Consider the following 17,202-nt stretch of genomic DNA (forward strand, 5'->3'; position numbering starts at 1 on the left):
TCTGTTGAGCTGTTGTTATGCCTTTTGGGAAATGGAGAAAGTCTTGTGGTTAAGCAATAAAGAGATAATCCTGGATGATAAATGCACGTGGAAACAGGAGCGAGGAAGATTTAACGTAGCAATGAGTTAGGGCTATCATCATGTTTCCAAACAAAGGCAAGTAGTGGCAGGCACCTTGACACAGGCCTCCATTCTCTTCTCTTTCTACATTGTGCTGCCTGGGTCCTAACTCTTCAGCCATGACAGTGAGGGACCACTTTGAGAGCTGTTGAGAGGGCTGGAGCAGTATCTTATGGCTGACCTGGATCCCCTTGGAAAGGCTAAATGCATGAAAGTATCAGCAGGGGACTTAATGAGTGAGATAAGAAGGAAAGAAGCCAATTCTTGGTCTGCCCTGTAGTTGATTCAGAGTTGATATATGTGAGAGGTAAACTGAGGTATTTGTCTTCTCTGTTAGTCACTTTCTCATTGCTGTGTTAAAGTATCTGTGAGAACCAATTTTAAACATTTCAGTTTCAGAGATTGCAGTCCACCACTCAGGTAAGGCCATGGTGGGGCAGCCAGCTCGTCTCATGGGGTCTAGAAAGCAAAGAAAAGGGGATTCCTGTCCAGCAGACTTCCTCCTTTTCCCCTTTATTTCATTCCAGCCCTATACCACTGTGTGATGCTGTCCGCATTCAGGGCAGGTCTTCTCCTTAGTTTACTGTCTCATAGACACATTCGGAGGTGTGCTTTACTACTCTTCTACGCAATTTCCATCTCGCCAAATTGACGCTCAGGATTAGCCATAACTTCCTCCTCTTCTCATTTCTCTTCAATAGAAGGCATCCTTAGCACTGTGGGAGCAGTCCTATGAGTGGGCTGAACATGTCGCATGACTCCTAGAGGATGTACTTGTAGTGTATGCCTAGAAAAGATGTCTGCCAAGGAAATATGAATGAGATGGTTTTTCTCTAGTTTCAAAAGTTGGATTACTTCCTTTTCTCACCACTATTGGAATAGAGTTTAGGGAAAGTGAGTGGAGAAAAGATATGAGGAGACAGAAAAGAGGTGGAAAGGGGCAAAGAAAGCCAGAAGTATACATGCACAAGCATGTAAGTGTGACTGTCTTTTTCTGTGTATGTATGTGTGTATGTGAGTGCACATTCCCATAATTCAGCATGGTAGGTGATAATGTGGTAGCAAAATGTCTTTCACAACAGACCAATTACACTGTTAACACTTGACAATAAAATGTGTAGAGCTGCTAACAAAGAAGGGGCAGTGACAATGCTATCAAAACAGTTGCTCTGTTAGTGCCTGTTGGTCCTCACCTTGGTTGTTTCATGCAGATTAACTGTAACTCTCACCATAAACCTGCACATAGTTCTCCTTCTGCTTTCATGGGACATCAGTAAGAAACAGAGGAACAGTGATTTGCAAGCATCACTTGTGTCAAGAGTAACTTCCAAACTCCACATTCTTTCTGTTACAGAATATTACATAAATCACCAATAATAATCAAAACTTTAAAATCTAAACTTGGATCAAGCCCAGACATTGGCTGAGCACTCTCAACTTTGACTTTGACACAAGAATATCACCAGGCAAATTTGGCCTGATCTGTTGGATTGATATCAACTAATTACCCACTAAAAGCCAAAAAAAAATGCCTCTCATGAAATAAGAGCCCATTTAACCATTCCAGAGTGTCAACACAATGTGATCTGCACCCCAAGTTTCCCTGTATAGACCCCAACTCTGTAAGGACTGGAAATTGAGCATACCTGCAGATGTCATCCCTAATGAGGAGGGTGATGTTCTCATTAGGGAAACTGCCCTACCAGTACCAATTGGTGACTAACCAAACTGCTTTGCTGGACTCCTAATGAGGATTCCCTTTGGAAACTCTTTATAACAATTGATGACTTAGAAGTAGAACCTACAAAGCAGGAAAGAGCTATCAGGAGCCAACTGTACGAGAATGAAGCAAATGAAATCTGAGGAGAAAAGCTGGGCAAGAAGGTGATCTCAGCTGCAGATTATCAGATAGATTCTGCTGAAAGCTCCAGAGATGAAATTGCAGGGAATTAGGATAGATTAAGGAATAGGGCTGGCCTTGTGTAGCTCATGCTAAATCAATGTCTGGTCTTCCATAAGTGGGGTACTCCATGTGTGATGAGCTCACGCATGATCAGAAGTAATTTCTTGGAGCAGTAGCATGACATTTGGATTTGGGGGTTGTATATACTTGTCAGGAATTACTTCCTGGACAGGGTCTCAAGAGTATCTACTTCACTTTGAAGGCAATTTAGTGCAAATGGGGTTAGGAAACAATGTTCTATATGAACATAAGAGGGATGACTAAGCCTGAGGACATACTGACTATAAATTAAAAAATTAGCAAAAGTAAGCAAACTAGTGCAGAACCTAGATAAGCAGGTCAAACACGTAGATAATGATTTCTACACGAATATGCGGACAAGCATAGGCAAAAGCTACTCAGTCTTCATCTTTGTCCTCAGTGAGAAGCTACACTTTTAGAATTATTCTTTTGGAACTATAAAGGATCCTGGAGTGAGGTGATGATTCAGGACTCCATAAAATTTTGGCAAGGTTTGTTGGGTTGACAACTCTATGAAGGATTCCTTCCAGGCAATTCATGTGGTCTAACTCTGCTCATGTCAAAGTGACCCAAGAATGTTGGGAGCCTGAACAGAATGCTTTATCTCCTGGGAAAAAAGCCAGTATTTCCTTGTCATATTGAGTGATGATGTGCTAGCTTTATTGCTCCAAACACCTGATACAAGAAAGAGGTGACTTCCCTTGGAAATACTCATGTATCTGATCCCAGTACCCAACCTAATGCACTCACTAAGACTCCTATTTAGTTTGCTTCTTTCTACTTAGTTTCAACCATTTAAAGAGGAGAGCCTCGCTTTGCTGAATACTCAATCATCAACAAATATTTGTCAAATGAATTAGTATGGGGTTAAATCCTCTACTCTGAAGCTACCTGCTTGGATCTGTTTGTACAGCTATAACAGAGTAGCTAAGACTGGATAACTTACAAAGAATAGAAACGTATGTAGCTTATGATTTGGAGACTGGGAACTCCAAGATCATTGGGCCAGCTGAGGGTAATCTACTGAACCATAACAGGGTAAACATAATACTGGTGGGAGAGCAAGAGACAGGAGGGACCAAAAGCATCCTTCATAAGGATCTCATTTTTTCGGTAACACTGTTACAATTGCATTAGCCTATTTATAAAGTCAGAGCCCTTAAAGGTCTCACCTCTTAACAATGTTGCACTGGGCATTAAGTTTGTGACACAGTGGGAGATGTGTCATTGGGAGACCATAGCACCACCCATCTCTACTCTGTTCCCTAAGGTGAAAGCCTGGAATTTTCCAGGTAGATTCTTGCCAACAGGAAAATGCAAAAGGAACTGGAGATCTAGAAGCAGTGGAAGGCAAGGAGAGATCTTATCACCCGTTTGCTGCCAGGCTACTCTGTGGAGTCCCAGACAGTATTTTAATAGTGCCACTAGCTAAGTTGGGTTCTTAGCTTCCTTCTTTCCTTTGCTCTTCCTCTCTTTCCTCCTTTCTCATTGTCTTCTCAGAGGGACCAGCATCAGCTAGGCAATCCACCTTTCTCATAGGTTTGCATCCTAGGTCTGTTGACCTCATCCCAGTTTCCAGGTTCTATCGGAACTCCAATTTCCTTTTTTTTTTTTTTTTTGTCTTCATAGCCATTAAGGTGGGACCTATTTCCTAGGGTTCCTGCTTCAGTACTTGCTTTCCTCCAGCATCTATGTAATTCTATTCTCTTTGTTATGTGGCTTTAGTTTCTCTCACTGGACACTGGTTCTGACATTATTAGAGACAATGAACATGTTGAGTAATGACTTCACATTTATATATCTTGAACATATTGGAAAAAAAGTCATCCCTTAGTATCTATGGAACTTGATTCCTAGATCTTTTTTGGATGTCCAAATCCATGGATACTGAAGATTACATGGCATAGCATTTGAGTATAATTCACATTCATCCTCCCACGTATTCAAAATAACTTTAATACTTAATGCAATGAAATACCAGAAAAACAGTTGTTATGCTGTACTGTTCAAGGAAAAATGACAAACATTCTTTACGTGTTCAGATGCATGTTTTTCTTGAAGCTGGCTGAAGCTACAGTTATGGAGAGCAGACTGTAGACTGTTGCCAGTCAGCTTGCCTTAGAAGTCTAACTTATTGTTTATGCTGGTTCAAAAATTTTAATGTGTATGTAATAAAATTAACTTTTTGTGCATGATTCTATGAGTTTAGATGAATATAGCTGTGTGGCCTTTATTATTAAGGTTTAGAATAGCATCCCCCCCCCACTGCAAGCTCCCCAAAGCTCCACTCTGGTCGATTCTTCCTCCCCTACATCTTGATAACCCCTTGTCATTCTCTAGTCTTATAATTATCATTTTAAATCTGCCATCTTTTTTCTTTAGTGTACTTCAAATGAAACTCATCTCTGCTTTTATCTGAGAAATCTATTCACTTTCTGTTCTTAAGCAATATTCCATTGAATGAATGTACATTAGCTTTTCTATTCATTCAGCAAATGAGAGACATCTGAGCTGTTTCTTATTTTAGGCACCCACAAACTAAGCAGGTATAAACATTCACATGATGTTTTTATGTGGTCATATATTTTTGTTTTTCTTAGATAGTTGCTTAGAAGTGGGAAGTTGTATCGAGTGGTAACTGTATATTTAGCTTTATAAGAAATGGTGTAAAACTGTTCCAAGGGGCTGAATCTTTGTGCATCCCTCCCAGCAGTGTGTGAGAACTTCAGTGGCTCCTCATCCATCTCCACATTTGGCATATCATGAGTTTCTTTGTGTAGTCATTGAAAAGGGCATAGAATGATGTGGTACCTCTTTGTGATCTTGGGCTTTAGTTTCTTCAGCTGTAAAGTAGAGATATTGACAGCATATCCACATGAAAAGGATTGTTGTACAAATTAAATGAATTAATAGATGTCACGTACCCATGTGTTAGTTACCATTGCTGTTATCTTTCTGAGAGCTAAGTCACCCTTCTTAGCTACTTGATGCTCACATTTGCCAGAAAACGAAGCTAGAGGTCAGCCCACAGGCTACAGGCAGTAAACCCTGAAGCCTTCTACTTTACATCCTCAATCTCCTCCAACTATTGCACCACCACAGTTCATTTTAGTAAGCCATTCCATATATAATGCAGTGCCCGTCCTGACTGGAACAAAGTCCAATTTTAAAGGCCACATTTGAACTTCGGTGATTAAAGATAGCTTTGAATTAGACTGGAGTCTCATCTCCATCAAACAATATGCTTTTAACAGGAACACAGCTCGTGATGTATGCTATCTGGCTTAGATCTGCAGTGTGAGCTGCATCATCAACATTAAGATGAAATTACTCTGCAATCACAAACATGCAGCTCGAAGTTGAAGTTACTGCACAAGCAAACCTCGTTTATCCTGCACTAGGCACCTCAAGCACGAATATACAGCCTTTACTCCCTCTAGTGGCACATTTAGAAAGCTGCTTGCCTATTGAAATCTATGAAAACAAACAGTTTTACACAGGAGCTGGGAGAGTCGTAAGAGTTGTTTATTATTGACTGAATGAAAAAGAGCTTGCACTTCACTTATATAAAGTGAGACTGTTGCTAAAATAACAAGCTGGAGCTCAGTCGTAGGAATTCTGTGAATTATCCTTACTTGGCACTTCATTTTTTATTAAAAAACAATAAACAAAGGTCTACAAACCCTGGCAGTGATGAAGTTTTATTCCAGATGGCCTTTTGGGGGACATGAACCTCCTCTCCTCTCTGCTCTTGCCATTTACAGGTTGGGAAGCCTTGGGGCCGAATAATGATGCTAACTGCAACAGTGAAGAGTCCTCCTGAATTCATATCCACCTGGCTCCTCACTGCATGACCTCCCTTGGATATAGGATCTTTACAGGTGAAATTATTGAGGCCATAGTGGACTAGGTGATGCCATTAAATGCCCTTGATCCCATAGTGAGGGATGCCATTAAAATATGAGTTGTGGACACACAAGTAGAATGTAGAGAAGCAGTCTGTGACAACAGAGGCAGATAGGAGTGACACGTCTACAAGCCAATGAATACCATGCAGAGAGCTGTTGGGCAACACTAGGCCCTAGAGAAATGTCTGGAATATACTCTCACTCTCCAGAATGAACCAGCTCAGGCAATGCCCTTGATTTTAGACTTCTGGCTTTTGAACTATGAAAGAAATGTTCTGCTGTTTAGACATTTTACTTTGTGGTTATTTGTTCCAGTAACCCAGGAGTGAGCATACTTATTCCAATGCATAAGAACAATGGCTCTTCATGATTACAATTGTTCCATATAAATTCATTCATCTAATTCCCTCCACAGCATTGAGATATAAGTACTATTATCACACCCATTTTACAGACGAGCCAAACTGTTGCAGAGAAGTGAAGTCATCTGCCTAAGGGAGTGACTGGTGCTTGCTTGTCTTTTAGATGAGCTTAACATGTCTTCTAAGATCAGTTCAAGGCTGTTCTATCTTTTCTCCATTTCACCTATAGCTTTAATTTTGTATCATTGTCAAATGTCACATACTATAAGCTACATAACTCTTAAGTGAACAATGTCTTAATTTTTTTCATGTGACAACCCTTAGAGCACATGACACATTCCTTCCCAGATGACATGCTTTGAAGACATTTAAAATTAAATGCTATAAAGAGCAATATAAGCTCTTTATAAAACATTCAGAAAGTGCACATCAATATCAGTTGAAAATTTCTTATACTATCCTTTATCCTACACAAAGAGGTAATCTTTGCTAATGAATGGACTATCCTTTGAGCTGTTCCTATGTGATATTTGTATTTATGTATGTGCGTAAATGGCTAAGTGCCCACATGAACAAACTCATACAAACACTTCTTCTAGTGTGCCATAATTTTATAAATATCTTCCCAGAGCTTGCTATTTTTTAACCTAATAAAAAGTCCTGCCATCTTTTATTTTCTGTTCATATAGATATACGTGGTAACAGTAGTGCTTTGACTGCTATCAATAATTTCTACTTCAGTGTGAAATATGTTTCCAAATGAAGACAACTTTGAGTGTGAAGAGAAAGTGAAGCCTGATGCTGTAGATCAGTGTTAGAGCACTTGTCTCTGGTGTACAAGAGCTTGTATTTGATTCCAAATACTTGGAAGACGGAGCCCATATTCCCATAGCCTTTCTCCACCTCATTCCTCTCCTTTACGGCCTCATTGCTAGAGGTACCTAAGAGAAGCTCTATATTTACTAGGATCCATTGCACCTTGCAGTGGGGGTTGGGGTATACTGTGTTTGGAAGACAACAGGAGACAGAGATTCATATTCTGGCCCACATGCTCCTTGTACTGGGGCAGGAGTGTTTGTGTTGTGGCATACATATGTCTGTGACTAAAGAGGCCCCAGGCTCTTAGAAAGTGAGGTGTGAGAAATCCACTTATCAGGAAGTACCAAGGCTAACGTGATATGTCCCTAGAGCTAATGTGGCTGTGGCTTACTGACCTCAGATCACTACAGAACTTTTGTGGCATGACAGCTCACAGCAGGGTCAGCAGCTTCCTTGCTGGGGCTGAGGAAGTGGCTGAGTTGGGAGACTCATTCTGGGTTTTGTCTGGGAGCCTGGTTACTTTCCTCCCAATGAGTTTGCAAGCACCTATGCCCCCGTGGTCGATTTCTTTCTACCTGAAACAGGTGGCTTCTTACATCTGCAGTGGCACCACTATTGAATAAAGGGGCTGGGAGAAGGACAGAGAAGGGCAAAAACTAGAAGATTTTTACACTGGAAGAGCACTTCTGAATTATTCACATCCATTAATGGAAATGAATCATTTCAATTCATTAATCGATAATGAAATGAATAATAAGCAACAGAGGGTGACCTAAAACATTTCTATTTGGATTTTAATATTGCATATGAACTTCTAATTTAATGTGATGGTTAATGCCCCAGGAGTTCATATTACTGCTGAGAAATCATGAAGCCACACTGAGAATGGGTGACATCCTCTCTTTTGGTCCTCACTGAACTTCTTTCTGTATAAGGGTGACTAAACTCATCCCCCAATCTAAGCTCTATGGGGCTATAGTGACATTTTCAACAAACATGGAGCCCCTGTTTTGGCATGAATGAGGTCAATGATTAGTGTGATGGCTAAATGTAACTGTTGACTTGATTGGATTGAGAAATGCCTAGCAGGTAAATGAAGCACATCTCTGGATGTGTCTGTGATGGCATTTATGGAGATGACTAGATGTGGTGATATTTTGTTTGTGCTCTAATAAATAAAGCTTGCCTGGATCAGAGGAAAAAGCCAGCCGTTATATTAAACAGAAGTCAGGCAATGGTAGCACATGCCTTTAATCCTATCACTTGGCAGGCAAGGATCTATCTGGATCTCTGTGAGTTCAAGGACACACTGGGGAACACAGTCAGGCATGCCAGGCATGATGACACATGCCTTTAATCCCAGCACCAACGATAGAGGTCTGGAAGTCTGTACAGGCAGACAGGAAGTGACAGAGCTGGACAGGAAGAAGAAGTGATGTAGCTGGGCTGAGAGAGCGAATGAGAGAACAGAACAGAAAGGCATATAGGAGTGGGTATACAGGAGTAGGACTCTTTGGAAGCTGTGTAGTTGGTGAGGTGAGGTTAGCTGTGGCTTTCCCTATTTCCTTGATCGCTCAGGTTTTCACCCCTACATCTGGCTCTGTGTTTTTTATTTAATAATACCATTCAGAAATTTGTCTATAACTAGACAGTGAAAGCTCTTATCTACAGGTGGATTAATCACTTGATGAGTTTGCAATATTATGGCATTATTAAAAGGTGGTGAAAGGCAGGAAGCGGAACCTAGTCAGAAGGAGTTGGCCACTGGGAGCATGTCACTGGGAGCTATGCCTAGCCTGGTCTGTCCCTGTATTCCTTTGCTCTTCTTCCTAGCTGCCATGATATGAGCTGCTCTGGTCTGCCATATCCTTTCTGCCAAGACAGACTGCCTGAAACCTTTAACACCATGAGCCAAAGCAAACAATTGGTTTTCTGTTGTTGAAAGTATAGGAGTTATTATTATTATTGGTCAACCTAGTCTTGCTACTTTGTGTGTGTGTGTGTGTGTGTGTGTGTGTGTGTGTGTGTGTGTGTGTGTTTTCATGTGCATGTAGAGGCCAGAAGTCAACCTCAGGTGTTGTTCATCAAGCATCATCTACCTGTTTTTTGTTTGTTTGTTTGTTTGTTTTGAGACAGGATCACTCACTTGGCCTGTTACTTGTCCATTGAAGAAAAGTGACAAGGGTATGTCCTGGTATGTTTTTGTCAACTTCATACAAACCTAGGTCTATCTAAGAGGGACTCTTAATTAAGAAAATGTCTCTGTAAGATTGGCCTGTAGGCAAGTCTCTGTCATATTGCTTTGATCAATGATTGATGTGGGAGGTCCCCTGCTCACTGTGGTGTTACCACCACTAGTCAGGTGGCTGTGGATGGTATAAGAAAGCAGATTGAGCAAGGAATGAGAGCAAGCCAGTAGGCAGCACTCCTCTATGGCCTCTGCATCAGTTTCTGCCTCCAGGTTCCTGCTCTGAGTTCATGCCCTGACTTTAATCAGCAATGAAGTGTGACTTGAGAGTGGCAAACTGAAATAAAGCCTTTTCGTTCTCAAGTTGGTTATTCATGGCATTCTATTACAGCAATAGAAACCCTAACTAAGACAGGGCGGGCTCTCACAGGAGCCACCCCAGGACAAAGGGCTGCTCCCTTACCACAGCTGGGGCACAGAGACAGATCTATTTCATGAAATAGAATGATCTTCTGACTGTTGACTTGGGCGCAAGAACTACCCCATTGACTTTGGCAAAATTTTCTTAGCTATGTACTGTAATCCAAAACGTCCCCTATTCAGTCTATATTCCTTTTTTCTCCACATGACTAAGACCTGAGAGTCTATCTAAATAGCTCTATTTCTAACCTTACATATTTCCCTTTAAGTGTCTTACATGTCATATCCTGTTTTCCTTGGAGCTCCGCAACTCATCTAGTTTCCTTCTCTTCCTGTCTCCCTCTTCCCACCTTGAAGTTTCCTCTGATTACCTTCCAAACACCCCACTTATACAACTGTGTCCTGGGGCTTTTCTTTCATGCTGTATTTAAGAAGCAAGCCTGGGCTGACCAATATTAGAATCTCCTATGCTTTCATTAACATAATTTTTGTATTTTTAGTTTGTAAAAAGCAAAACTAAAAGCAGCCCAGGCTATAGTTTTATAGTATTTCAGTTGTAGGGACTTGTACAAACATATAAGACATGTCCACTGTCATCTTCTTATATGAATTAAGTATCAAAAATTATTGTAGTGGGCTTGCAAATTGATCTCTACATTATTTCAAATAGATGGAACAATGATAATCCATTGTCAGTATTTGCCTTGCATGAAAATCTCTTTATGGGGCAGAAATCCTAAGAATATTCCACCTACGCAGACTCTTCGTAAACAATTCTCCAGGAAACTCATGATTCTCCCCCCCCCCAACATTCATAGAACCCTGATCTACTACAGACATCCTGTCAAACTGGCCCAAGTAGTTCATTAGCTTAACCACAGTGTGTCATTTTCTAGTGACATGTTTTTGAGCTTTAATATTATACTGTGCTATGCCAAGTGCTTAAATGAGCTAAAACATAGTTGTCCAGGAAATACTTCTTGATGGTACTTACAATTTCTAAATAAAAAAGACTTTGGAAAATAAGGCCTGGTATCTGTAACACTAGCTATTTGGGAAGGTGAGGCAAGAGGACTGCAAATTCAGTACCAACAAGGGTTACAGCAAAAGTTCAAGGCCAGCCTGAGCAACTTAGTGAAAATCTGTCTCAAACTGAAAAAAACCAAAAAGAAGTGGTTAGGGGTAAAGTCAGTAATAGAGTTCAATCTCCTCCAGCAGTACCTCCCCTCAAATATGAACTGAAATTTATGAAAAATATAAATATCAATGTATTATCTAATGTTAAACTGATAAATTTTGAAAGTATTAATGATTTTTCAAGCATTTGTCATCCTACTTTAGATCCAAAAATAGCACTTTTTTTCTTCCTATGTGAGAACTAAACATTCATCTGTGTGATTGTGAGAGAATTATAAGTTTTAAAATAGCTAGATTTTCATGCTATTGGCTTCTCCTTGGGGAAGTGATTACATCCTTAAGAACCATAAATATTCACTCCATTAGGAGTGACAGGGAGTGTGCATATGTGCACATGCATGCTCATATGCCTATATTTGCTGGTGTACACTTCCTCCCCTGTTTGTGAAGAAGGATGTGGGCCAGAGAATTACAGTTTCATCACTTCATCACCTTTAAATAATGATTCTTCTAGTCCCATATCCTCAACTGGGACTTAGTTGGGTATTCTATGTTGGTTTTTACTCCCTAAAGGAAGCACATTATTACAACAGGAACAGACTGACTTAGGAGGGAAAAGCTGAGTAACTGACATTGTGTCCACCAATGTCCTGAGCTGGAAGAGGTCATGGAGTAAGAGTTACAACTTTGTCCTTTGTTTGAATGTTTCCCAATATAAGTATATTGTCTTATAACAGTGTTGAATAGATGTTATTAATTAACAGTAACCCCAACATGATTTTTTAAACCCGTGGGATGGTTGAACATAAAGGTGTCTTAGCTTCAGTAGTCCTTGTTTTTATTAACATGGAAACTGAGGATTTGTGGGAGTTTGTTGTGAGGATAAAAGATTTTGCCCTAAACTTTTTGGTTCAGTACTCAAAGCTTGTGGACCAAACAGAGAAGACAGTAATAAGTTAAAGTGTACAACTTTTATTGATGTTTTAACATGTACAAGAGTTTCAAAGTAAAGAAGTGAAACCTTAAAGAAGCCATTCCACTGGAAATTCACATACCATTTCAACAAAATAAACTGGAGAGCAAGTTTAACAAAGAAAAAGGCTGCAGGCTTCCAGGGTTGAGACATAGTGAGAAAGTAACTGGCAATCTATGGAGAAGATTAACAGAAGACAAGTATTTTAGTAGGCTGTGTTGTGCAGATTCATCCTGGTGGGAACACTCATCGTGGGTGGAAAAGGCAAGTCTTCATGGTATCAGGAGCACTTTCCTTAAAGAGAAGCATGTGCCTCATATTATAACAGGTAGATGTGGGGAAGACAGGGACTTTTTCCCATGACTGTTTTGTTTCTCAATTGCTGTTCACTTAAAATAACCCTTATACCGAAGTGACATATTTGAAATTGATGCATTTGATCTTCAATTTCAAGGATGTTGGGAGATTCAAAATGAACTAATTAATCCATAGGCTAGCACACAGATAATCTGATTCAAACTTCATAATTAAGGAGAAAAGGAAAAATCTCACTCACCTTGAGAGCATAAGAAATGTGTGAGATAGTTGTATTAGGAGTATATTATATTGTGTAAACTATGGGAAAGAAATAAGAAACCAAATGTTATGGTTAAAAGTGAAGGTTTTATGAATTTTAAAGATGAAATAAGGGTTGAGATGAGTTAAAGGATTTGTCCACAGTAATCTACATAGACAGAATAACCGGCTACACACATTCATTATTCATACATGTCCATTAGAGAAGGCCTCCAGCTTCAAGGTTCAGAAATCTCAACTCAAAAGGACTGAATGGTAAAAGGTCGATCTCTCTTTAGGAGTATTTCTGAGGAGTGACACCAGGGATGATACATTCAGTGGCTCCATTAAGGAGCAGATCTCACTCTTTTTCAGCTCCCTGAACTTGAGCAAATCTCCAGGTTAATCACTCTGTGTTGCTTAGATGACTTTCAGTTGCATGCATTATATGCAAATAAGAAACTGTTTATTGAAAAAGAACTGAGCCTATTCACCCTGAGGTTATTTCCTTAGTCAGTAAGAAGCCTTCCCAAAAGATTCCTCCCGGACTCCTCATGCATTATCAGGGATGAGGTCAACACTCCAATCCTTACTGCTCTTTAGGTCTTGAAAAGGGGAGTTATCTGCCCTGCATACATGGTCTTACAACTGGTAAATGGTGAGAAGAACCGAAACAATGGATCTAAAATCCAGTACCTAGAGATCGTGGGATCCAATGTAAAGTTATCCCCCAAGTCTGATGACACATTCAGCAAAAGCAGCTGAAAATAAAATCAATGTTTCAAATGTTGGGTCTGAGTTGCTGAAGACTGTACTAGACTGTCATCAAGAAAACACCGACCTAATATTTAAGATAAATGGTATTCTTGGAGACCATGAGTAGGAGATACTTGTGGATGATAACAGAAATTATGAATGAGAGCATAGATATTCTTCCAGAGGCCACCTCTCTGAAGAAAGACCACCTTCTCTGATCCAGTTTCATCACTGGAAGGGGACCTTCTGTGATAGTCTAACTGTCATAGACAGGGTGAATGATCACATTAGACTATCCATCTTGCCTTTCTGAAACACATGAGAGTAGCCCTTTAATGATTATTTTGGCCTCCAAACTATATTTATCCCGGAGAAGACCTGCCATTGGTGGGGAACCCTAGAACTTTGTTCATTAAAAAGATTTTTTCTCTACATCAGACTTATGAGCTGGCCTCATTCTTACATGTAGACTAGTCTTGATGGATTATTTGTTTCTTTCTTGCCTGTGATCAGAACTGGAAAACCTACTAGTATTATCTTGTATGTTCTCAGATGAGGGTTGGACCATAAACTCATATTTTTTATACCAAGGTTGGCAGCCTGATAACCTATGAACTTACCTCTCTGCCCTCCCTGCCCTTCCTTTATTGTTCAGCCATCACTGACCCTGGGGCAGGACGTTGTGGGTTGATATATGTCAAACTGAGGAAGCTACTCATGGAATAGTTTGAACTTTTCTCCTGCTGTATCTTCCCTGTAATCCCACTGCCTCAGCTGCAGACTAGCCATTCCCCAGGCTTTCTTCCCCCTGGGCTCAGCAGACACAAAGATTGATGGGCTGCAAGGAGATCCATAGAGCTCTGGCTTCCTGGAGGATATCAATTTGGCTCCCCTTTCCCCTTGGTGGTAATTGAATGTCAGGATAACAGATGGAGGATGAGGAGAAGGAATCATAACCTCACTTTCAGCAAGCTGGGGAAAGGATGTATAGAAGAAAGATGTCAATATTTCAATACTTAAAATTCAAAACACTTGAGTATTTGTTTTTCTAAACATTTTGGGGAGAATTAGGCTGATGATGAAAGTACATCTTAATTTCTCAACTCTGACTACACAAGTCTCTTTATAGAACTTGGGATAGACTGATGCCAAGAAAACACCTCCCAAACCAGTGATGACAAACCAGAAAGAATAATGAAGCAATGATTAGAATAACTACTTAGTCATTTATTCACCATTATACATCTAAGAAAGTCAACTGCATAGTTCCATAAATACTAAAATGTTGGTCCTGTCTACATTACCATATGGATTTTGGTTAATTTTATCTGAACATATCTCTCTGCCCAGAAAGGACGCTTTCTTCTAGGAAAGTACCTCTGTCCACATTTTGTTGTGTTTCAGATTGTGCTCTGACCCATCTCTGTCTTTAGCTGCAGTAAGTCTATCCTGGAGAGCTGAGGTGCTATGGATCTCCAAAAGAGTTGTGAATATGGCACCTAAGACAAACTTAAGCACTTTATTCTGCTGTCTGTTTTAGACCATTTGGAAAAAAGAAACCCTTTCCCATTGTTATATATAAAAAGGCTGTAAGCCTGAAAAGATTGTGGCCAGCCTGAGAATTATGTCATTGTAAAGGAAAATCTGTCACAAGGAAAGAGGAAGAGGGCCCCTGGTGTCATTTGAGTTATGAATTCAGTCTTTGAGACATCTGACTTTTCTGCTTATGTAAGCTAATAGCCTTTCAAAAGTCTGTTTGAGCTGGAGAACTCTCAATTAGTAGAGAAATATAATACAGTTAACAATTTATATCAACTCCAATGTCAGATTTAATCCCAACAAATCTATGATGAACCCTCTATATTATTTCTACTCAAATCCAAATCAGTAAAATGTTGTCAGTCTATAATGAGGACACTTTTATAATATACTGTCCAAAGAGTAGCTGGTGATCTTTGTTTTTGGAGATTTAGTTATTTTTGAATTTCTCATAGAAAGCATGGCAAAATCAGTACCAACACATACTATGCATCCCTTACATATCTTATCCAAATATGAACATCTTACCATTTCACAAATGAAGAGTCAGTATAAGCAAATCACTGTTGGCACGATACTTCAAAATAGCCTCAAATCTTATTCAAATGTCCCCACCTGTTTCACTAACGTTCTGTTATTAATTGGTCCAGATTTCAATTCAGGCTCACATGTTGCATTTTAGATTTATCTTAAACCACAATCCTGAAACAATCTTTGATTTTTATTGCATTGACACTGTTGTTGAGAATCTGACTAGCAATGCTACATCATTTCCCTGATTTTCGCATGTTTTTCATCAACAAGTTCAGGCTGTACATTGTTCAGAAGACTAGTACATAAGTGATGCTGTGTCAACAAGTATATGATATGTTAGCAGATATTTCTGAGAAGGATCAGATATTATAGGATTCGGACACCACACATGGTCTCTGTTCTTCTTTGCATTTGTGGGTACATGTACCTGTTCAAAGTCAAAAGATAGTTGTAGCCCTTGGGCTGAAGGTTGCATTTGATCCATAAGCCAATGGGCCTCAGGTATGGATGGAACCTTTGAAAGCATGCAGTTCTGTAGTGGGTAGCCATTCCAGCTTTGGAAGTTCCAATCTCCATTGAGGCTTCGGTAACTGTCACACCTACAAGGTGGGGCCAATAGAGGACCCTGAAGACCCGAGATCTGGATGCTCCAGCTCTCTTGGTTCCTGGACCCTGGGCGCTGAAGGTAGACCGAGTGGAGTTCTCCAGAGAACACCGCCGGACTGCGCTACTCCTTTCCCAGACCCTTCACTTGTGAGTTACCCCACAAAGTAAACCTCCCTTTTAACTACGTGGAGTTGCCTTAATAATTTCACCAATACAGTTCATGGTATGCCTTTGCTTCAACCTCTTTCACATAATTTTTCTCCCTGCTTTGCTCAGTAAAAGTTTCAAGTCACAACCTAGCACAATGATGGAACCAATAGGATGTATGTATTTGTGAATGTGTATGAGTGGCATACACACATTTAAGAATTTAAATTGAGGATTTGGTTCACATGATTAAAGTGGCTGATGAGTTTAAAACCTGTGGGGCTGAGCTATCAGGCTGGAGGCCCAGGGAAGAATGAACACAGTAGCTGAACTTGAAGTCTGTCTGCTGGCTGAATTTCCTCTTCTTAGCACAAGATCAGTCTTTCAGCTGTTCTCAGCTACTTAGATGAGGCCCATCCATGGCAGAAGGCAATGTGCTTTCCTCACATTCCCCTATTTAAATATTATTCTCATCCACTTTCACAGAAACATGCTTGACTGAGTATGTGGGGACCAGAGCCTAGTCAAGTTGACACATACATGTATCCTTCATAAATCCTCACTGAAGCCTGCAGGGCCCTTCCTGGTTAGCTGGTTACTTTTCCAACCTTCTTCCTGCCACTACTTGATGGTTGTGCTTGGTCTATACCAGCAATCTCTGTCAGAACCACCAGAGACAGATTTGGGCCAATACCAAGAACTTGCTGTTCCAACAATTTTCCATATATGCTGATACTGCTGAACCTGGGATTTGCATCTTTAAAACCACTGTTGTGTGAGTGCTGGCCCTTCTCAACAAACACAACATTCTCATAGCCCACAGCTTTCATCTGGACATTGTTTCTTCCAAAACGAATCCTTCTCTTGGTATCTGCACGAAGTTGATAGTTGGGAAATGCTTAATGGCACCAGTTCTCTGGAAAAAAAGCTCCAGTTTACAACATTTGCTAGTTTCCAGGGAACAGCTCTCTCTGATTTCCAGCCACCATGCACACATGTCAGCTGATGTCCCTGAAAATGAGCTTGGGAAGAGAAGTCCCCATTAGTTCTTGGGAGTCAATGTGACTTAGCTCTATGTACCACTGCCGGAATTACATCCTTATGTCTCTGCTCTACATGTTCTCCTTTGTGTGGGGGGTAAGGGGGGCACTTCT

This window comes from Peromyscus eremicus, chromosome 4 (assembly GCF_949786415.1).
Source record: "Peromyscus eremicus chromosome 4, PerEre_H2_v1, whole genome shotgun sequence".
NCBI lineage: Eukaryota > Metazoa > Chordata > Mammalia > Rodentia > Cricetidae > Peromyscus > Peromyscus eremicus.